This window comes from Protopterus annectens, chromosome 2.part0, assembly GCF_019279795.1.
Source record: "Protopterus annectens isolate FY-2018-M chromosome 2.part0, PAN1.0, whole genome shotgun sequence".
Lineage (NCBI taxonomy): Eukaryota > Metazoa > Chordata > Ceratodontiformes > Protopteridae > Protopterus > Protopterus annectens.
Window position 1 is genome coordinate 183,209,600 of NC_056728.1, and position 24,722 is coordinate 183,234,321.

Consider the following 24,722-nt stretch of genomic DNA (forward strand, 5'->3'; position numbering starts at 1 on the left):
TTGGTTATGTAATTTTCATTCCATTGTGCTGTAACTCAGAGCAGATCTGGGTGGTGCCATCTAGATTCTTGACATAGCTATAGAATGCTTTGTGGTTGTCCTTGGATTTAGTGGCAATTTTGTTTTCATAGCTAGCTTTGGAGGATCTTATAAGGAATCTCAGCTACTTACTGAGGCTGACCAGGGAGCTCCTCCACTCATGGGATTTTACTCTCTTTTGCAACAGTTTCTTCCTTCTGTTGTACAGTTTGTTTATGGCAGGGGACCACCAGATTGGCTTCCTTTTTTTGGAGGATAGTGTCTTGGTTCTCTTTGGGATAGCACGATCCATGCACTTGTGAAAGTGCTTATAGAGTGCATTTGTGTAGAATTCAACAGTTGTAACTATTGTCCATCTGCATGGGTGTCATGACGTTCACCACTTCTGTCTTAAGAAGCATGAAGTTGACTTTGGAGAAATTTTTTCCTTAATAGGGGGTGGGGGCAGCATGTGGATATCAAGGGTGATAAGCTTATGGTCAGATCAGACCAATGATGAGTTGATTTTAGGTGTGGAACACCAGTCACTCATGTTGGTAATGACTAGGAATAGGATAGGATATTATTGCCCCTAGTGGGGGTGTGGATAAGTTGATCTAGGGCATTGGAGTTTATGAATTCCAGAAAGCGTTGAGCTAAGGAGTTGGTACACGAGTAGTTTTCCCAGTTATTGGTGGGGTAGTAGAAGTCTCCCATTATTAGGGTGTTTAAAATACACTCTACAGTGGCCATGAAATAGTAGCATACCACTTTGCAGCTAAGTCACAATAAAAGAAAAATTATTAGGGGATATTCTATGGTGACTGTGTTTCCACTGCTCTTTTGTCTTGCCCTTAACCCATTAAGTTATCTACCTAAAAAGTTAGGTTATGGTTACAATTTAGTTCATAGAAAACAACAAAGTTTAAAGTCATCTCATCATCTTTTAGTAAATAATTAGTAGAAGCTGAAACCACAACTGTGAGTGGTGAAAACTTTCTCAGATGATACAGGAATGTCATTTGGTCTTGATAAATGTTCAAAAGCAACATTTAAAGCAGGAAAGCTGCAGCACCAAGAAAATATCCATCTGGGACTGGAATGTGATATAAAGGAACTTGAATTTGAGGGGGTCTATAAATATTTAAGAATTGATGAAGGCTTGATAATAGAATATGAACAAATGTGAACAAAACTCAGTAAGGAATATTTTAGAAGACAAAAATTAATACTGAAAACAGCCCTGATTCTAGGAATAAAGTCCAAACTATAAACCAATTTGCTCTTCCTGATCTAACCTACAGTTTTGGAGTGATTAACTGGCTTCAAAATATATTGGGATCATTTGGATAGGAAAATAAGAAAAAATATTTCACGCTTATCAAATAATCATTGTATACCAAGCGTATGTATTCCTCATTCTGAACTAGGTATGGGATGCCTTGAAATTGATTACATGTATCGATCTGCAATTGAAAGAAAGCATGATAACAAGAGGAAGGCGAAGCAACCAAGAATAGGCACATATAAATGTGGTGCTTGCAGTCAATGCCAAGCCATATTAAATGAAGAATCCGTGTATATCCCATCTAGGAGATTCAGGGTACATCCAGCAGGTTTTTATACTTGTGCTACCAAAGGGGTGGCGCACCTGGGTCTTTGTACCACATGTCAAAATTTTTATGTGGGGAAGACCGAAAGGGAACTTAGAAAATGGATCTATGAACATTTTTACGATATGGCTAGGAAGAAAGAAACAAATGCCTCCTTTAAGCACTCGCTTCTCTGTTCAGGGTCCAGCATTAAATTCTTAGTATTAGAACAGGTTGAGCCAGATGCTAGGGGTGGCTACTGGGAATCTACCCTTGAATACCATGAGTTACTATGGCAGTTAAGGTTGGATGCAGGAAAACCACCCGGGCTCAACGGGACCATCAGCATCAAATCAGTGCTTAAGTTAAGAAGGGCAAGGCTGTAACCACAGCTATTGCATACACCATTAGCAGACCATCTCTTTTCTGATGTCCTCATTGGATTTATAGATATTCACTTATTTATTTACTTATTTAGCTATTTAGGTATGTATTTATTTATTTATTCATTTTAATGGGGTCATATGTATTAATTATTTTAATAACTATTTTTCCCTTTCTAGCTTATACTTTGCCAGTTTTTTTTATTAATAAATGAACACTGATGTTTTTTAATAATAACATGCCTATTTGCAGAAACCCAATGAAATGAATTTTTGAGAAAAGGTTTTAATATTCACAAATATGTATTTTTTAGGTAATTTAGGTGTATTGACATTTTAAGAATATTTATTTTTACATTAATAATTTTATACATATAATAGGATAATATGTTGGTTCCAACACAACTCATCAAATTTATTATTGTTGAATTTCCAGCTTGGGAAGCATATTTAGATGCAAATCAGTTTTTAACATGTTTATACTTATATTGAAACATTTTAAAAAGGTTCCTTTAAATGTTTAAATTAACAACAGGCATTATCAATTAATGTTAAGGTTGACACAATATATAAGGCATACTGCTAAATGGAGTTGCATCACTTGAAAAAGCTCAGAATTGTCTGACTGAAAGCGCTTGTGTTATTTTTGTTTGTGGATTGCTTTAAATAAAGGACGTTGTTTTTATACATCATTTTGCTGCTGTCTTGCTTCTCTGGTCGTGGATTTTGGTTATTTGGCTTGGTGACATTTTCGTTTTTAATTGTAGGACTGAACAGATATCTGCTGACTTCAACAGAACCAACATAGCGAAAGTTTTGCACCATGAATAGAACACATCTAAGATGACTTCCCTACATATTTTAGTAGAAGCATTTCAGTGTCAGGTGGGAATGGAAATCAAACCAAAAGCAGACAAAACTCAGGCAACAACTGAATGTGCCAAAAAAAAAAAAAAAAAAAAATGTAAGCAGAAGGATCAGATGAAAAGGCAAGAAATGTGGAAAAGGTATAAATATAGTTACAAATACAGAAAACTTCTGAAACAACCTCACGTCGATCAGGATCTGACATAGAAATGGTTAAGGAGAGATGACTTTAAACCAAAAGATGAAAGGTTAATATTGGTGGCCCAGGATAGTGGGCAACATACATGCTGGTTTACAGAGTCCATTGAACATGTGAGAGAAACAGATAAGTGCAGGTTCTATAAAATAGAACTGGATACTGTAACACATCTTGTTGCTGGGTGTGATACACTAATGGCAAAGGGCCTGTATACTGAAAGGCATAATAATGTGGCAAGACTGTTGCATCGGGGATTGTGAAAACATTACAATACTAAAGTAGCTGAATAACATTGGAAATATGAGTTACAAAGCATTATAGAACACAATGACGTTTATACCACATAGGACAACCCATTACCAACAGTTCAAAAAATAGGTGTGAGAAAAACAGATATAAAAGATCAGTACTACTACAAATTTTTTTTCTGGAGGTGTGAAAAGTCAAATAAAGCAGACTGGATTCATATTTTTTATGAATGTAATAAAATTAAATCATATTGGAATGGAATTAATCATTTTTACAAGCTTTATTTAATGAATCCTTTACCTTAACTAAAGCATTGATTATACTAAATGTAAATTAAGGTCCCAACCTGAATAAGACAAATATGTATTTGTTATGGACAATACTTGCTATATCTAAGAAATGCATAACCAGAAGGTGGAATTCAAATACACCCCCGACCTTGGAAGAATTCTACACTTTACTGAAGACAACTACATTGATGGAAATAAAAATCAAAGAACTACGAATCTCTCCCAGGCCACTGGTAAATAATCCTTGGAAGAAAGTTATATCTTTCTTAGACATTCTGCAATAATCATTATTGTATCTCTGATAACCGATCTGTTAATTCTATATTTAATAACATACAGTGTATATATTTGAAAGTCAGGCTATTGTAAATATTGTATATAGTTGTTTAAAATGATATTTAAAAATATTATGTAAATGTTATTTTAATAGAAAATAAAAAAAATTTTGAGGCAAAAAAAGAAAAACAGATATAATAATTCATGAAAAGAAGACAAATGTAGCATTGATCATTGACATTGTTATACCCAGTGATTACGGTGTTTTACATACAGAGAGACTCAAAGTCATAATATATCAGGATATGCAGGCAGAAATGAGGGAAATGAGGAGAAAGGATACCCAGAAAGTTCCAATAGCATTAGGAGCAATGGGTCTCATAAAATGAATTTGTAGTCATAATTAGATATGCTACTGATACATGTAACAGCAGATGATACAGGTGTTGCAAAGAGCACTTTTGGATAACATCAAAGACTGAAACAATAACTACTCTCACAAATATTAATTATATTCTGACTTAGGAATAGGATCCATTCCTGTCATATGATTAGAAACCCAAAAGACTTGGAGAAATACCACACAGATAGAAGGCAGAAGCAAAGTGTCCATCAGATGAACAAATGGCTGTTCGACACATTACTGTGTCACACATTCTTTTTCTCCTATCATAGTGAAGTATGTAAAAGCTTACGGAGTTGTTAAAAACTTTGAATATTGTAATATAATTGTTACAATAATGCAGTAGCACAAAACTGCAATTTAAAATTTCTAAAAAGTTGCTCAACAAAACTTGAAACACTTCTTGCATCAGAAAGATGCTTAAAAGGTTGTCTTTCACCAAAAATTGCAGAGAATTGAAAACTCTACAGACTAAATATTTTGCTGCATTTTTTAATTCTTTCTGTTGTTTTATAAATATTTATGTATGCATATATACTGTTAACGGGTCCCTTTTACATTACCGAACCGACACTTCACCGACACGCAGAAGACCGAGATGAAACGACCGACAAGCAAGTTGATCGAAAAGGTGATTTGCCGACAGCTGAAAGACCGACAAGGGTAACGTGTGAGTGCGACTCGGTAAGTGTGCGATAGTGACGGAGTTAGGAGCAGTCAGGTAAGGGTGCGATATTGTGGGATTTTGGGTTAGGGTGTGGGAAAGGTGAGTGTGTGGTAGTGTCGGAGTTAGGGTTCGGGTAAGGTAAGTGTGTGATAGTGACGGACTGTAGTTTAGGGACGGGTTAAGTGAGTTAGGTTTAGAGTGTGGGTAGGGTGAGTGTGCGATAGTGACGGGCTTTATGTTTTAGGGTGGGTTAAGGGAGTTAGGGTTAGGGTGCAGGGAAGTTAAGTGTGCGATAGTGACAGTCTTTAGGTGTAGGGGTGGGTTAAGTGAGTTAGGGTTAGGGTGCGGGTAGGGTAACTGTGCAGTAGTGTTGGACCTTAGGGTTAGGGTTTGGGTTAGGGTTAGTGGATATGTCATTGTGTGTCATGTGTAGTTTACGTTGTTTGTGTCGGTGTAATTGTGTTCGGTTTTGTGAGTTGTCGGTGTTGTGTGTTTTCGGTTATGTGGGGTAGGTGTTTTGTGTGTCGGTGAAGTGTTGGTTCGGTAATGTAAAGTAGACCCACTGTTAACATATGTAATGTCATGAAAGTTCCTTATAATTCTTTTTTTTTAATTTCTTCAGCATCCATCCAGTCTGTTTTTTTTTTTTCCTTTTTAATCCTCTACTGTGTTCACATTTATTAGATGAATGGGTAATTTCACAAGTTTTATTTCTCTACTGTTCACATTTATTAGATGAATGGGTAATTTCACAAGTTTTATTTCTCTACTGTTTTCACATTTATTAGATGAAGGGGTAATTTCACAAGTTTTATTTCTCTACTGTTTTCACATTTATTAGATGAATGGGTAATTTCACAAGTTTTATTTCTCTACTGTTTTCACATTTATTAGATGAATGGGTAATTTCACAAGTTTTATTTCTCTACTGTTCTCACATTTATTAGATGAATGGGTAATTTCACAAGTTTTATTTCTCTACTGTTCTCACATTTATTAGATGAATGGGTAATTTCACAAGTTTTATTTCTCTACTGTTCTCACATTTATTAGATGAATGGGTAATTTCACAAGTTATATTTCTCTACTGTTCTCACATTTATTAGATGAATGGGTAATTTCACAAGTTTTATTTCTCTACTGTTCTCACATTTATTAGATGAATGGATAATTTCACAAGTTTTATTTCTCTACTGTTCTCACATTCATTAGATGAATGGGTAATTTCACAAGTGTTATTTCTCTACTGTTTTCACATTTATCAGATGAGTGGGTAATTTCACAAGTTTTATTTCTCTACTGTTTCACATTTATCAGATGAATGGGTAATTTCACAAGTTTTATTTCTCTACTGTTTTCACATTTATCAGATGAATGGGTAATTTCACAAGTTTTATTTCTCTACTGTTTTCACGTTTATCAGATGAATGGGTAATTTCTCAAGTTTTATTTCTCTACTGTTTTCACATTTATTAGATGAATGGGTAATTTCATAAGTTTTATTTCTCTACTGTTTTCACATTTACCAGATGAATGGGTAATTTCACAAGTTTTATTTCTCTACTATTTTCACATTTATCAGATGAATGGGTAATTTCACAAGTTTTATTTCTCTACTGTTTTCACATTTATCAGATGAATGGGTAATTTCACAAGTTTTATTTCTCAACTGTTTTCACATTTATCAGATGAATGGGTAATTTCACAAGTTTTATTTCTCTACTGTTTTCACATTTATTAGATGAATGGGTAATTTCACAAGTTTTATTTTTCTACTGTTTTCACATTTATTAGATAAATGGGTAATTTCACAAGTTTTATTTCTCTACTGTTTTCACATTTATTAGATGAATGGGTAATTTCACAAGTTTTATTTCTCTACTGTTTTCACGTTTATCAGATGAATGGGTAATTTCACAAGTTTTATTTCTCTACTGTTTTCACATTTATCAGATGAATGGGTAATTTCTCAAGTTTTATTTCTCTACCGTTTTCACATTTATTAGATGAGTGGGTAATTTCACAAGTTTTATTTCTCTACTGTTCTCACATGCATTAGATGAATGGATCATTTCAAAAGTTTTATTTCTCTACTGTTTTCACATTTATTAAATGAATGGGTAATTTCACAAGTTTTGTTTCTCTACTGTTTTCACATTTATTAGATGAATGGGTAATTTCACAGGTTTTATTTCTCTACTGTTTTCACATTTATTAGATGAATGGGTAATTTCACAGGTTTTATTTCTCTACTCTTTCCACATTTATTAGATGAATGGGTAATTTCACAGGTTTTATTTCTGTACTATTTTCACATTTATTAGATGAATGGGTAATTTCACAGGTTTCATTTCTCTACTGTTTTCAAATGTATTAGGTGAATGGATAATTTCACAGGTTTTATTTCTCTACTGTTTTCAAATGTATTAGGTGAATGGATAATTTCACAGGTTTTATTTCTCTACTGTTTTCACATTTATTAGATGAATGGGTAATTTCACAGGTTTTATTTCTCTACTGTTTTCACATTTATTAGATGAATGGGTAATTTCACAGGTTTTATTTCTCTACTGTTTTCATGTTTATTACATGAATGGGTAATTTCACAGGTTTTATTTCTCTACTGTTTTCACATTTATTAGATGAATGGGTAACTTCACAAGTTTTATTTCTCTACTGTTTTCACTTTTATTAGATGAATGGGTAATTTCACACGTTTTATTCCTCTACTGTTTTCACATTTATTAGATCAATGGGTAATTTCACAAGATTTATTTCTCTATTGTTTTCACATTTATTAGATGAATGGGTAATTTCACAAGTTTTATTTCTCTACTGTTTTCACATTTATTAGATGAATGGGTAATTTCACAAGTTTTATTTCTCTACTGTTTTCACATTTATTAGATGAATGGGAGATTTCACAAGATTTATTTCTCTACTGTTTTCACATTCATCAGATGAATGGGTAATTTCACAAGTTTTATTTCTCTACTGTTTTCACATTTATCAGATGAATGGGTAATTGCACAAGTTTTATTTCTCTACTGTTTTCACGTTTATCAGATGAATGGGTAATTTCTCAAGTTTTATTTCTCTACTGTTTTCACATTTATTAGATGAATGGGTAATTTCATAAGTTTTATTTCTCTACTGTTTTCACATTTACCAGATGAATGGGTAATTTCACAAGTTTTATTTCTCTACTATTTTCACATTTATCAGATGAATGGGTAATTTCACAAGTTTTATTTCTCTACTGTTTTCACATTTATCAGATGAATGGGTAATTTCACAAGTTTTATTTCTCAACTGTTTTCACATTTATCAGATGAATGGGTAATTTCACAAGTTTTATTTCTCTACTGTTTTCACATTTATTAGATGAATGGGTAATTTCACAAGTTTTATTTTTCTACTGTTTTCACATTTATTAGATAAATGGGTAATTTCACAAGTTTTATTTCTCTACTGTTTTCACATTTATTAGATGAATGGGTAATTTCACAAGTTTTATTTCTCTACTGTTTTCACATTTATCAGATGAATGGGTAATTTCACAAGTTTTATGTCTCTACTGTTTTCACATTTATCAGATGAATGGGTAATTTCTCAAGTTTTATTTCTCTACCGTTTTCACATTTATTAGATGAGTGGGTAATTTCACAAGTTTTATTTCTCTACTGTTCTCACATGCATTAGATGAATGGATCATTTCAAAAGTTTTATTTCTCTACTGTTTTCACATTTATTAAATGAATGGGTAATTTCACAAGTTTTGTTTCTCTACTGTTTTCACATTTATTAGATGAATGGGTAATTTCACAAGTTTTATTTCTCTACTGTTTTCACATTTATTAGATGAATGGGTAATTTCACAAGTTTTATTTCTCTACTGTTTTCACATTTATCAGATGAATGGGTAATTTCACAAGTTTTATTTCTCTACTGTTTTCACATTTATCAGATGAAAGGGTAATTTCACAAGTTTTTTTTTCTCTACTGTTTTCACATTTATTAGATGAATGGGTAATTTTACAAGTTTTATTTCTCTACGGTTTTCACATTTATTAGATGAATGGGTAATTTCACAAGTTTTCTTTCTCTGTTTTCACATTAGATGAATGGGTAATTTTACAGGTTATATTTCTCTACTGTTTTCACATTTATTAGATGAATGGGTAATTTCACAGCTTTTATTTCTCTACTGTTTTCACATTTATTAGATGAATGGGTAATTTCACAAGTAGGAGTCAATTTTCATTTTCCATTTGTTAGCCATCTTACTGTTTCAGATTTGTTTCATAAACTACAGTCTTGTCTTCCCCTCCTATTCTGTTGCATCTAGTGGTCTCTGATTTCTTCATATTGGTATTTCTGTTTTTTCCTGTTTCTCTTTCCTTAGCTATAGTTTTTTTTTTTTCTTTTCATTCTAGGAAGTCATTTTTTCCTTCTGATCCTGCATCAGTCTGCTCTTCTAAATTTGCCCTCATTGTGTTTTTCATCTTCATTATCACCACTCAGTAAATGTTCGCAATCATTCCTCTCGTTTAGTGTTTTCTTTTCCTTTTTATTTCTTTATATTTGCATTTTTGTGCACCCTTATTCTTTATTCCTTTATGGTATGCCATATTCATTTAGTATGAGCCTTTGACATGGAATAGGTTCCCACTGTAGTTACCCTGTCTGTTGCAAATAGTCACATTGATAAATTTAGCTCTAACTTTACCACTCTCTCTCCCCTCCTTCTGTCCCTCAAGATATTCCTGTAACTGTCTTGCCTCCAGGCATCACACAAGACCAACTCCTAAAAGTGCTATCAAAAGCTACAAATATTGCATTGATGAGTCTTGATAGTATCCCTGGATGCATCTTTAATAGCATGAAGCATGATCTAGCCACCCCACACTGTTGTTCAGTCTCAGCCTCTATACAGGTTTTGTACTGAGGGAATAGAGAACAGCTACAGTCATTCCACTGCATAGGTGAGGACCTTCCAAAGACCCATATAGATGACCTGCCTGGAACTAATCAATCAGGACATGGGAACCTCCAAACACTATTCCCATCTCAGTTTGAATTCATCCAGAGCATGTCATGCTTACTCAAGCTGTTAGATTTTTTTAAAAGGTCACCAAAGCAATGGATGAAGGCAAAATGGTACACATTGTATACCTCAACATGACCAAAGCTTTTGAAACAATTTCCCAGTCAGGCATAGTAGAAATGCTAAATATACTGGGAATAATCCCCATGCCACCCACTGGATTACCAACTGGCTCTCAGATGGGACACAGGAAATCAAAATAGGGGAAGTTCCCACCACAAAGAGACCAGTCACCAGCGAAGTCCCCCAGGGCTCTGTGCTGGGACCTCTCCTATTTGGCAACTACTTTTCTGAAGTAAAAGCCAATACCATAGGGCTCTGGCTCACTAAGATTGCCTATGACTGTGTAATCATTGAATACCCCCCCAATCTGTAAGGTGATGCAACTAAGATATCTTTATCTCCTACTGCTATCACTTCAGTCTCAATATAATTCTAGCAGACTGCAGTGAACAAAATATGTAAAATGACCGTACTAATACCACAATATACATACCTTTGTGGTCTACATAAGGAACTTTAGTGGCTACTAATTCAAAGTAGCGCCACCTATCTATGTAGATCATTCATTTTTAAGGTACAGTATTACATCGATGCCCACCAGTAATAACCAAACTCTGTCACATCTCAGTTATCTGTCAAAAAAGAACATAATGATGGCCTCTCCTCAATAAGATCCAAATAGAAATCAGCTAGTGGAGAAAAATATCTAAATCAACATGGTCCAGCTACATGGAATCATTTTCTGTCAGAAATCAGAGATCAACAGGAACTGTCTCCGTTTTCACCAAATTAAGAAAGCACAGACTAAAGGAAATGTACTGATCATGGTTTAGAAATAATAGATAGCTGTAAGATATGTGCTTTATCCAATGCATGGGTCCCCTCAAATTATTTATAGTAAGATCCCAGGTGTTCTCATTAGGGGTAATATATAATTATCAGTCAGAACAGAGGCACACCTCTGATCCTCTGCATACCAATTTCTTTAATCAAATTACATGCTATAAGATAATGCTAAATGCCAATGTTCAATTATTTATACTGTACTTACTTTAAATACACAGTTCAAGTAAAATTACTGTTATATTATTACTGCTAAAGCAATGTACATTTGTCTGACAGTGTTGTTTGCCAACATAATGTTGATTGCTGTATCCTCACTTTTGTGATTCAATGTATTTTTTTTCTATTTTATGTACATTACTATACTGTATCACTGAAACAATATACTGCTCTAGTGAGTCTAGGTCATAGCTGAAAAGGGTCAATAGATCAACTCAACCACCTGATAGATAAAGAAATATGTAAATACATACATACATAGCACCTGTAGACATATGACCTGGTTGAACACCTTTACAAAACATTAAAATTTATGTTACAGAAGGATGGAGAAGTAGATGTGAGGGCTTGGGATCCCCTACTTGCATATACTCTGTTTGCTGTAAGAGAAGTACCCCAAACTTCAAGTGTATTCACACTATTTGAACTGTCACACAACCAATATCACTAAAGTATAATAAAGAAAGTAAAATAATCATGGGGGAAGAAAACCCCACTTATAAAAATGTGACTAGACATCTTTAGACCTTTAGGATAGGTGAAAAACTATAAAGCCCATAGTATGAGAACACATGGAGAGACTCCAACAACTACAACAGGCAGCATATAATCAAAATGCATATCTCAGAGAATTTAAACCACAGAATATATTTATTTTCATATGTACATGTATTTGTTTACCAGAGTAGATCACTGATCATCCCAGTGATCCATTTTCAGATTCAGTTTAGTATGACCAGCCAGTAGAAAGAAATGTAACAAAAATGGTCATTAAATAGTTCAAGGAGATAAGCAATAATTATAACATATAATGTAATGTATTTATTTAAGCATTTTTGATGATAAGACTGTATTTCATTAGTTTATATGAAAATAAAACTAGCATTATTGAAATGGTTGGAATAAAATGACAGCTAGATCAAAACTTTGCCTCATTCAATAGTATTTGACAGGCTTCCTATAGTAAGTGGGGTCATACTCTTACAGAGATGCTTCACTGCATGTAGATTACTAGTAAATAAGTATACAATAAATACTGTTGTCTGGTGTAGTCTTCTGGTAGGACAGAAACCAGTTTCCCACTAGGTAAAATTGTCTGAGCCATGGTCGTTGAAACCTGTCACAAATTCTGTTCTGACAAATCCAGTGTTCCTGCACAAAAATAGCAAAGGTCAGTTTAAAAAAAAGTAGTAGATATATTTAACAGTGCAATTTATGTTGGCCTTCCTACTAAAATATATTATAAAAGTAGTATTTGATGAAATCTTGCACTGTAACATTTCTAAAACATTCTTTCAGAACTTGTTTATGTAAATTTTAATTTCTGTACAATTTTATCATTTCTCAGTTCTGACAAAATGCATGTCTTTCTCTTTCTTATTTGATATGTGTCCTTAAAAGAAGTGTCATGTTTTAAAGAAAGCAATGCACGTCTCAAGCTTATTTTGTATTTTACATTTGGAATTTAATCCATACAAGAGATGGTAATGTGCTTTTTAAGCCTTGATTTGGTGTATCTTTTTGCAATCTTTTTTCTTCAATAGTCTGCTTTTGACAACCTTATTGAAGGAGCCTAATGGATTTTTTTGTGCCTTTTAGCAAAGCTAACCTCGGTTGGTTTGAACTAATATAAAAATACCTGAGACAGATTGTAACTGGGAATTGTTTTGTCTGCAAGGCAATTGGAAGAAATCTATGGCCTAAATCTGCCAGCATTCTTCAAGTTGAAAGTACCTTTGTTTAGTGAAGAAAAACCTTTCTAGTACAAGCAAGTCAGTTTCATTGTTTGTAAAACTATAATAGCTGGAAGGTGTAAAATATCATTATGGAACATTGAAGTATTAAAGTCCATTTCAGCCTTATTCAGATGTTGGTACATATTTTAATACAAAGAAATAACTTTATTGAAATGTGTAAAATGTATATAAATGAGAGTTGATCATTGACAGATGCAGCCTGCGAAATAACATAAAGCAAGACTTCATGAATGATTATTACAAAAAGTTTACTTTAAAGATTCCCTGCGTGGCATTACAGTAATGTCTGCACTCTCTGCAATGCTGTGCCTTCTGTCCTGTGATACTCAGACATATGTATCCTTTTACCTGTAAGTTACTAATTCACATATCCAGTTTGTGTGTGTCTTTGTGTTTAAGTTTTGCTCAGTGCCCTATTTCTCTAGTTGTAGTGGGCTTGTCACTACATTTGCATTGTTTCACTGGACAAAACTTGTATGTTTCTAATTAATCACATGTTCCACTGGGATTCAACAACAATGGCAAATATTACCCCTTGCTGATAGTTTTCATCAGCTCTTTACCATTGTCAGTATGGCCTTCAACACAGTCATGACCTGTCCCATCTTTTTCACGCAGGTTCTGCTTGGCGTCCTCTTCTTCTCCTCTCTGTATTGCTTCCTACACTGAATCTTTCCCTTTGTATAATAATTATCCTGAGGTCCATCACAGTCTCTGGCATCAGACATTGTTGCACAATAATCTTATTGGTTTTGCAGTTTTCTTTGGACAGTATCAGCCACAGTATGCTCTTCTGGCTCATGCTGTAATGCACTTCTAGCTATGCCAAAGTAGATATATTTCATCCCTGCCACATCATCGACAGAGTCACAAAAGCCACATTTTGTAGCAGCTTCATAAAAGACCTCTATGTCATTATTACTGTACTGCTGTGGGATACCATAGCATATGTAGGGACCTCTACATCATTGTTGTTATACTGCCCTAAGGTACCATAACATGTGTAGGGACCTCTACACTGTTGTGCTGTACTGCCCTGAGGTACCATAACATTTCTAGGGACCTCTACATCTTTGTTACTGTACTGCCCTGAGGTACCATAACATGTCTAAGGACTTCTACATTGTTGTTGCTGTATTGCCCTGAAGTATCATAGCATGTGTAGGGACTTCTACATTGTTGTGCTTTACTGCCCTCGGGTACCATAACATGTGTAGGGACCTCTACATCATTGTTGCTACAATGCCCTGAGGTACCATAACATGTGTAGGGACCTCTACATCATTGTTGCTGTACTGCCTTGAGGTACCATAACGTATAGGGACCTCTACATCGTTGTTGCTGTACTGCCCTGAGGTACCATAATGTGTGTAGTGACTTCTACATTGTTGTTGCTGTACTGTCCTGAAGTACCATAGCATGTGTAGGGACTTCTACATTGCTGTGCTGTACTGCCCTCAGGTGCCATAACATGTGTAGGGACTTCTACATCATTGTTGCTATACTGCCCTGAGGTACCATAAGGTGTAGGGACCTCTTCATCATTGTTGCTGTACTGCCCTGAGGTACCATAACATGTGTAGGGACCTCTACGTCATTGTTGCTGTACTACCCTCAGGTACCATAACATGTGTAGGGACCTCTACATCATTGTTGCTGTACTACCCTCAGGTACCATAACATGTGTAGGGACCTCTACATCATTACATTGAACTCTTCCTTAAGCATGTGACTTGCCCTGCCATATGAGCACATCATATTTGCTTGTTGTACTATGACTGACTTTTCCTGCCTTCTTCATCCTCCCATGTTCCATAACTGTTCCTGTACTAGTCAGTTATCCAAGTTCACGGTCTGAAGATATGACTGCCCTACCACTGCGTGGTTCAGTGCATCCACAAACAGATTTTAGCATTATCTCAGATGCAGCCATGCATTTACGCTTGCTATGCCTGTCTGGCTTGTGAGCGTATAATTACCACCACTCTGTCTACAGATATATGTGTCCTGCTATTCTCTTCTGTCTGCAATGTTCTCACCTACTTTGTTTTCTAGCACTCAGGTCTGCCTTTCACTGACCTCCATTGTCATATATTGTCAGCTGAATCACGTTTATTGAAATTACATCCACTGAAGTCACTCATTCGTGTCTGTGCTTTTCTTACACCATCCTCCAGAGTTTATGTTACCTATTCAATACTACCATGTGTTGTGTGGCTGTGTATTCCTACCTGCTCAGTTAAAGTTATCCTACTGTGTTTCCACCCCTGTGTGATATACTACAACATGTGCATATATGCATAGCACTATGCTATGTGACTGATTTGTTTCTGTGTGCACCCTACTGTTATTATGTCCCTCCCAGTGAGATGCTGACCACATTTTAGACATCATTTCAATGTAAATAACTATATATTCTGGTAATATGTCATATCTTGGCCTCATGTGCTTAAAAGCTTGTTATGTTAAGATTTTTCTGCATGTTACTGGGGTACATGCTACTATGAAATGACTTGGTGAATGATCTTCAATTTGAGGCACTCTTGCCACATAGACTATGAAGTGCTTAAACAGTTAAACATTAAGTGTCTGCATGCCACATTAGGGAAGCCTTGAAATATACGCAAGGCAAAAACTTGTTCTGCATTTGCTAATTGTCATCTAACTAGAATGGAAGACATTTTGGAGAAAATTACAAGGAATATATGTAAGAAAAATGTAGTGATGGGGAATTAATGACAAACCGGCCAAAAGAGCAAGGTAAAGTCTTTATGCTATAAGGTGAAGAAGAGGAGAAACGGATAGAATAGAATCAGCAGTGAGACAGACATCTGGAAGCCAAAGAAAATGAAAAGCAGAGGCAACATCAAAAGGAAAGGTTGACTCTTTGCCAGGGTCATGGAGGTAACAGGGAAGGGAGTAGCTGAACCCCAGCAGCAATAAAGTTCAGTAAATGTTTTCCAGAATTTACAGAGGGTGATAATTTTAATAGTTTTATTTATATTTCTGGAAGGGTATTAAACCATATAATGCTAACCAAGGGCTCTGGGTACAGATGTTTGAGACCCTTTATCCTTTTGGTGAGGAACTTTTGTGGCCTCTCCAGCTGCTGCAAGTGTCGGGTCAGATACATTCCGGAATGGGGCATTGTACTCAATCATTGGTCTGATGAGTGATGAGTATAGGGAGACTATGACCTCCTTGATCTAGATGAGAATCCCTTCATGATAAGGTGGGCAATGTAGAAGGTCTTCCTAACTACTTTAGCTACATGGGTGTCGAATGACAGACTACTATCAACCTGGGTCCCCAGGTCCCTGATAACTTCTTCTGTACTCAGTGGATTGCCACCTATTTGGTAGCTAGGGGTAACCTTGTTTTCCAGAAGGGTATGACTATGCATTTTTGGCATTTAACTTTAGGCCATGGCTCTGGCACCAGTTATCCATTTCTGTGAGACCCTTCTGAAGGATATCTGTGTCAGATGTGTTTTCTACTATGGCCCAGTTTGCAGTCATCTGCAAACTTTGTCAACTCATAACCCTCCTGTGTTTGCTTGTACTTAGGAAAAGTAGATGCCAAACAAGAGTGGGCCCAGGACTGAGCCCTGTGGTACACCACTTGTGACAGGCTTTGAGTCTGACATGGCGCCAGCAACTCTGACCCTGTGGGTTCTGTCACTCAGCCAGTTTGCAACCCATCTTGTGATGTATGGATTAACATTTAAGCTGATGAGTTTTTCAATGATACCGAGTGGGGTATTGTATCAAAGGCCTTCGCCAGATCGAGGTAGGCTGTATGGACTGCCTTTCCCTCATCAATGGCTTTGGTGACTGTTTGAAAAAGTCAACCAAGTTTAGAAGGCATGATCTGCCTTTGACAAAAGCCAAACTGGGATGGATCCAAAGTCTGCAAATTCCCTATGTCTTTATTTATGAGGTCCATTATGATCCTCTCCATGGCTTTGCAGATAAGGCTTGTCAAGCTAATGGGCGGTAATTTCCAGGGTCGGTGGAGGCACCGCCTTTGTGAAGTGGGACCACAGTTGCAGTGCGCCACTCCTGGGTACGTATCCAGAGGTAAGACTATGATTAAACAGCTGTCCTAGCTGTGGGTTTAATTCCTCGTTGAGTTCGTGGAGCACACAGCCGGGGACACCATCAGGTCCCATGGATGCTGTGTTTTGCTTTGGAGAGAGCAGTTCTCACTTGGGCGCTGGAGATGTTTGGGGGCTGCAATCGCTTGGTATAGATATCTCTCCTTTTGGGGAGGGGAGAAGTTTGCACTGAACCTGTCAGCCAGTATGTTGGCAATGTCTGTAGGATCAGTAATCTTCACATCATTTTGAACTAGTTCTGAGCATATCTGGGAGTTTCCTCCCAGGTTTCTAACTATAGCTAAAGAAGGCCTTATGATTGTCTTTTGAGTCTTTAGCTATTTTTCTCTCAAAATTTGCTTTGGATGATTTTATGAGAGCTCTTAGTTTTTACTTATAGTGATCAAGGGTGTCTTACCTTTTAAGGATTTTGCTCTATCTTGTAGTAGCTTCCTCCTTTTGTTGTAGAGTTTGTTTATGGCTGGGGTCCACCAGAGTGGACGCTTGCCTTTGGTACAAAGAGTCTTTGTTTTGCTTGGGATTGCCTTATCCATACAGTCCTGCAGGTGCTGGTAGAAGGCATTTGTAAGTGATTCAGCGGCTTGAGTAGTGTTTTCCGTCGGCTCGGGGCCTTAAAGGAGACCACACTAGTCTTTAGAAGTGTGAAGTCGGCTTTGAAGTTCTTTACTGTGGTCTTTTTTATTTCAGGTGGGGTGGGATGAGGACCTCCAGCGAGATTAGTTGTGATCTGATCTCACCAGTGAGGGTATACTTCGGTGTTGAACATTGTGCTCCCATGTTCGTGATGATGAGATCAAGTATGTTTTCTCCTCTTGTGGGGATGGTGACTAGTTGTTCCATGGCATTTGAGTTTATGAATTCCAGGAACTTTTGGGCTAGGGTGTTTGGGCTTGAATAGTGTTCCCAGTCTATATTAGGGTAATTGAAGTCACCTAATATGATGGTGTTTGGTGATACATTTATCCCTCTAGTGTTTTCAGGAAGGCCATGTGAGGTTCCTGAGTTTGTGAGGGTGGCCTGTAACATGCTACAATTTGCAGAGCAGTCTTGCCTATGGTTAATTGCACCTGGATGGTCTCCGATGCATCGTGCGTTGCCACCAGTCTTGAGGTGTGGGTGTCTTTGATGAATATGGATACCCCCCTCCTTTCTTGGTATTGTCCGGATTTTGGGGCGGAACGCATGATAAGAGGTAAAACCTGATAGTGCTGGGGTGCTCTCAGGAGCCTTGAACCAGGTTTCTGTCACTGCACAGACATCGATGTTCTCCATACTGAGAAGGGCCTCGAGTGCGTGCATTTTGAGATTTAGACTTCTGGCATTGAGCAGCATTACCCTTAGTTTTTTTCCTTTTTGTGTTCTAGGGTGGTAGGTTTAGAATTTGAGCCTTGCCTAAAAAAGGCACTATGGGGGTGGCAAGAGCCTTTGCCAATATCCGGAATCCCAGGGTGACAGGTGCAAGCCGCCCCTTGAAGCAGCGTGGCTTGTCCAGCATGTCATCCCAGGCAGACAGACATTGGATCCCCTTTGAATGACACCAGAGTTTAAGCCAATTGTTAAAGCTGATCATCTTATCTCTGTATTGTGGCATCATTCTTGGTGAAGGTAGGATACTGCTCAAGGTCAGGGTCATACCTGCCTGGGCTACATAATCAGAGAGCTCCTCAATGTCTCTTTTCATGTAGTCCAAGGAGGTAATGCGTCTCAGGTCGTTTACACCAGCGTGGACAATGACTGAGTCATATTGTACCTGCTGTTGAGAGACCTGAGTGCTTGCGTTATGTGGCGGATTCTAGCGCCCGACAGGCAGCTTACTGTGACCTTCTCCTTACTCCAGTCTGGTGGCGGGACGTCAGTGTGTCTGACTATGGAGTCACCAATGACTAGTGTGTCTGGCATTGTGTTTGGCCTTAAGGGCTGTGACTGTTTGACACTCTGACTGTGAGGTCTATGTGTTGCAGGTGTTGTGTTCTGAGGTGGTGGTTGTTTGGGTGTCTGCTTTGGTGGCCTCTGCTGTTTTGGTAGATTTTTGATCAGAGCCGAGTATGTCTTTGTGTGTTTATGTGTATGATTTGAGGTTGTGATGGTACTATGTGAGACTGGGTCTATAGTGTGTGTGGTAACCTTCTCCTCCTGACTGGTCTTGCCAGTCCTATGTTGAGAGAGCTCAGCCTCCAGTTTGGCCGTATAGTTGCATCTCTCGCATGTATTTGTGTTTTGTGGGAGGAGGAGAGGGTTGTCTGTGTACATGAGGCAATTGTAACATTGCCTCAATATTCCCAGGTTCACCAGCTGAGCAGGAGAGGACACTAGCAACTGATCCCTCGACATGCTAGAAGGACTAGACAAAAAAACTTTAAAAGAGATTCCGGGGACGTGGTGACCGAGAAATGGGGGTTTGCCTTTTGGGGTGCTATCTATAAGAGTGCCGTATCAAGGTAATAAGTACTGTAGGAGCAAGTGCTAGGTTTAACAGATAGAGAAAAGTCTACTTGGAGTCAAGTAGAGATGATCTTTTAGGTATTAGAGAAAGTGCTAGTAACAGGGATGCTTAAAGGTAAGATTGAGAAGAATGCACTCTGCAGTGTGCACTAGAGAAGTTAGATATGAAAGTAGGTAACTTGAGTTTTACCTGTTTAAAAAGTTAAGGTTTAGTGGAGAGTTACTACTTTTACAACAGCAAGATGGACTGAAAGGGTGGTTACTTTTGTATTTTGGTACTATGAAATACTGTAGGATGGCCAATAAATTTAAATAATTGAAGGGGTGGGATTTCAAAAGTGAAGGTTTTGTGATTACTCACATAAGCCAGTGAAAGTAGAGAGAAATGAGATATATGGTCAGATTAACATAAGAGGCGGGCAACTAGAAAGACAGTGGTATTTAACAAGACAACTTAAATGGGTGGGAAGGAGGGAATTCTGCCTGACTCAGAACAGAGAGAGCTGTGGTCTCTTTTGAAGTTTTAATATGCTGTTAAAACAGAATGCAAGCAAAACACAAGGTAAAGAAAACAAACTACAGTATTCAAAATATAGAAAGGCAATACAGAAATACAAAATATAACAACAAACTAACCTTTCCTTCACAGCAAAGTGTAGCAGAGTCTGGATGAGCCTTTCTGGTAAAGCTCTGAAATGTTTTAGTTTACTCCTTAAATAGAAATTTTAGTTCCTAGCTCCACCCCCTCTGTTAACAAGTGATTAACCTTAAGTGACCTTTTCTGTCTTATGAATGAGTCCTTAATTAATCAGTTCTTATTTCTGCCTGACTCAGAACAGAGAGAGCTGTGGTCTCTTTTGAAGTTTTAATATGCTGTTAAACAGAATGCAAGCAAAACACAAGGTAAAGAAAACAAACTACAGTATTCAAAATATAGAAAGGCAATACAGAAATACAAAATATAACAGCAAACTAACCTTTCCTTCACAGCAAAGTGTAGCAGAGTCTGGATGAGCCTTTCTGGTAAAGCCTTAGACACTTAGTTAAACATTAAGTGTCTGCATGCCACATTAGGGAAGCCTTGAAATATACGCAAGGCAAAAACTTGTTCTGCATTTGCTAATTGTCATCTAACTAGAATGGAAGACATTTTGGAGAAAATTACAAGGAATATATGTAAGAAAAATGTAGTGATGGGGAATTAATGACAAACCGGCCAAAAGAGCAAGGTAAAATCTTTATGCTATAAGGTGAAGAAGAGGAGAAACGGATAGAATAGAATCAGCAGTGAGACAGACATCTGGAAGCCAAAGAAAATGAAAAGCAGAGGCAACATCAAAAGGAAAGGTTGACTCTTTGCCAGGGTCATGGAGGTAACAGGGAAGGGAGTAGCTGAACCCCAGCAGCAATAAAGTTCAGTAAATGTTTTCCAGAATTTACAGAGGGTGATAATTTTAATAGTTTTATTTATATTTCTGGAAGGGTATTAAACCATATAATGCTAACCAAGGGCTCTGGGTACAGTTCCTGATCCCCTTACCCCATGGTAAATATGTAACTGCTGTTTCTAAATTGTCTGATACTGATTTCTTACATTATAATACAGTTAAAAAGTGCTTATTGGAATGCTTTAAGTTCACACCTGAAGCTTATAGAAAAAAGTTTTATGAGCATAGACACAAGGCAGATGAAATTGTGTGTGATTATATTGCTGAGATAAGCATGTATTTTCATAGGTGGGTGAGTGGGTGTCAGCTCATCACTTTTGAAGGGCTGGCAGACCTTTTGGTGAGGGAACAAGCCCTCAGCACTTTGCCTGAGGACATGAGAATCTGGTTGAGATATAGAAAATGCAACACCACAGATGAGTTGGGGAAAAAAGGAGACATGTACCTAGCAAGCAGGGCATCACTGCACAGGAAAGGGATACCCAGTACTGCACATGGGTCTAAGGGAACCCATGGTGGGCAGCCTAAACCTCCCCAACAGAGTCCGCCAGTAACAGGGTAAGCCACGAGTTCAGGTACACAGCCAGAATTGAGGGTTAAATGTTTTAACCGGTGGGGCCATGTAGCATATAGATGTCCACAGAGGCAAGGTTGGGAACAAAAGGTAGTGGACCCAGCAAGTGGGAATGACAGAATGCCAGTGGTAAGTTGTGTGGAGACAACAAGGGTACCAAACTGCCATAAGAGGTTATATCCTATCTTAGTAGATGGAAAACAGGCCACTACTAAGAGAGACACAGCCTCTGACCTAATCATTGTGAAGCCTGCAATGGTTAAAGAGGAGCACTACTTGCTTGGGCAGTCTACTCTATTCAGAGCTTTAGGAGGGGCTCCATTTCAAATACCTTCGGCTAGGGTTCACCTTGACTGGGAGAGTGGAAAAGGAAGCAAGCAAGTAGGTGTGTTTGAGGATATCCTTGCAGATGTCCGGATAGGGAATGATTTTCATAATGCGGTACCTTGTATGTATGCAGTTACATGCAGTCAGGCTTGGAGACAGACATGCCGGTTGAGTAGCCTGGGGGGGACCTAGCCAAACCGCACACTTGAAACCAGGACTGGTGAGGTGGTTACTTCAGAGAGGGAGCTCCTCTGTAACAGTGAGACTGATGGTGAGCCACAGCTCCTGGTAGTTACTGATGTTCTCTTGGACAGAGTGACTGCCACAGTTGAGTAGTAGTACCCAGGCTGACAGTGAGGCACCTCTATCAGAGGATACCACAATTTCTGTGGAAGAGGATCTGGGAAGGGTTACAAAGAGAGAGCTGAGTCAGGCTCAGCTCTCAGACCCTACATTACAGTGGTTGAGGAAGTAGCTAGGGAGGCACCTGATTCTCAAGGAAAAGGGTAACTGTATACTGGAACTTAGGGCTACTGTGTACAGAGTGAACCCCTGAGGGAGGGCTGGAAGGTGAGGTAATACAGCAGTTTTGTAGTGCCCAGAGCATACCATCTGGCACTTCTAGCCATAGCCCATGACACTCGCTTTGCAGGTCATATGGGCATAAAGCATACCAAGAAACATATTATGCAGAACTTTTATTGGACTGGGATTGCAAGGGATGTAACAGGGTACTGCAGGACCTGTGAGCAGTGACAAAAAGAAGGCAAGGCAGGAGAGGGGGTGAATGTTCCTTTGATGCCGTTGCCTGTGATTGAGGAACCATTTTAGACGATAGCTATGGATATTTTGGGCCTTCTGAGTACCCCAATTTCCACAGAGAAAAAGTACATGCTAGTGGTAGTAAATTATGATACCAGATACCCTGAAGTGGTGGCTATGTCCTCCATTTAGGCAGAAAAGGTGGCAAATGCTTTGTCAGAGATTTTCAGCAGGGTAGGTTTCCCAAAAGAAATACTGACTGATAGAGGTGCCAATTTTTTGTCAGACTTGCTGGCTTGTCTGTGGGGGCACTGTGGGGTGACGTACCTAAAGACCACCCTCTACCACTCCCAGACTAATGGTCTGGTGGAGAGGTTAAACTCTACACTAATGACCATGTCATGGGCATTTGGAGATCAGTTTAAGAGGGAGTGGGACAAATATTTGCCCCATCTGTTGTTTACTGACAGAGAGGTACCCCACAAATCTACAGGTTTTTCACCCTTTGAGCTGCTGTATGGGCATAGGGTGAGGGGCTCTCTAGATTTGATTTGCGATGAGTGGGAGAGTGAGTGTGTATCCCACAAGGAGTCTGTTGTGGCATATGTCCTAAACCTCAGGACAAGGCTCAGGGCAGTCATGGGGTTGGCCAATGAGAACCTGGCAAAAGCCCAACAGCAGAAAAAGGTCTGGTATGACAGGATTGCTCAAGCTAGAGAGTATGCTGTGGATCAGAAGGTTATGGTTCTCATTCCTATCAGAGACAACAAGCTGCAGGCAGCTTGGAAGGGACCCTGCAAAGTAGTAAGGAAGGTTAGTGATGTTAACTACATGGTAGAACTGGTAGGCAGGAGGCAGGAACACAAACTTTACCATATTAATATGACGAAACCTTACCATGATAGAGAGGCCCTTGTGCTAAGTATTGGCAGTAGAAGGCAGGAGGAGTCTGAGGGGGATTTATGGCTACAGGCAGCCAGCCAGCAAAATCCCAAGTTATTATGCTGGAACCTAGGGTTGCAGGCATATAATATGATTGTGCAACACTGTAATGGGGTCAGCAGTGCCAGCGCAGATGGGCTATTAAGACAGGGAATGAGGTAATGTATACCCAGATAGGCTCATCCCTCTCAAAAAACGTTTTTCAAGGGTCACTTGAAAAACTAGCTTGAGTCTTTGAAGCGGGGGAGAAGTGTGACAAAATGAGGTATTGCCAGCACAGCTAGCTGGAATTTTGTAAATAATTATATGCCAGTTGTGAATATCAACATGATTTGTATAAATTGCTTGTGTTGCAAATGTATTAGAACTGTATGCCATGTGTATATCAAACTTATTTATACAGATGTGTGCGTTGAAAAGGTATTTGTAAAGTGCTTGAGTTTGGACTGCATCCACAGTGTGTCTAGTGCAGAGAACAGAAATGTAGATGCACTATTGTAAGTGTTTAAATGTATCTGTTTTAACAGAGGAAACCAGAGGGTTAACCTCAGTTCAGCAAACTTTAGAAAAATATATGAAATTAAGTCACTTTATAGGCTAGGCCATAACAAGGCTATCTCACAGGTTTCAAGGCAGCCAGAGACACAAAGTCTGTACTAGGAAGCTTTCTGTATTGTCTTTGGGGTGAACTAATTGCTACTCTGAAAGCATGGAGAATGCAATTGTTTTATTACTTCCAGCACCTGCCAAAGATCTGATCAAAAGCCCTTGTATGTATCTTTTTACAGGTAGGTGCTAAGTCCTGCCAGCTTTCAGCAATGGATGTTTTGCCAGGGAACTAGAAGTCAGATTACCAGAAATGATGTCATTCTGCAAGCCATCCAAGCAGTAATATTTTGGATATTATTTTGAGAAATCTCTTAGTGAGACAGAGTATTCTGTATTCTATATTGGACATGACAAGAAGAAGTACCATTCACCACAGCATCTGCCTTGATCTATACGTAAATTACTAGGGAACAATATAATTCTCTTAGATTCAGTCAGGAATATAGTGAAGCTTAGTTAAGATATTATTTTTCTTTATTTGTATGAAACTGCCCTTCAATGTTGTTTTAAATATTTACTGTGATTCTGAACTGTGATCTCACTGTGAATATATATTTAGTATTGTCTTGTTCTTTTCTTATTTATTATTAAATATATTTAAACTTTTCCTTGTGGTTGATATTTGTAG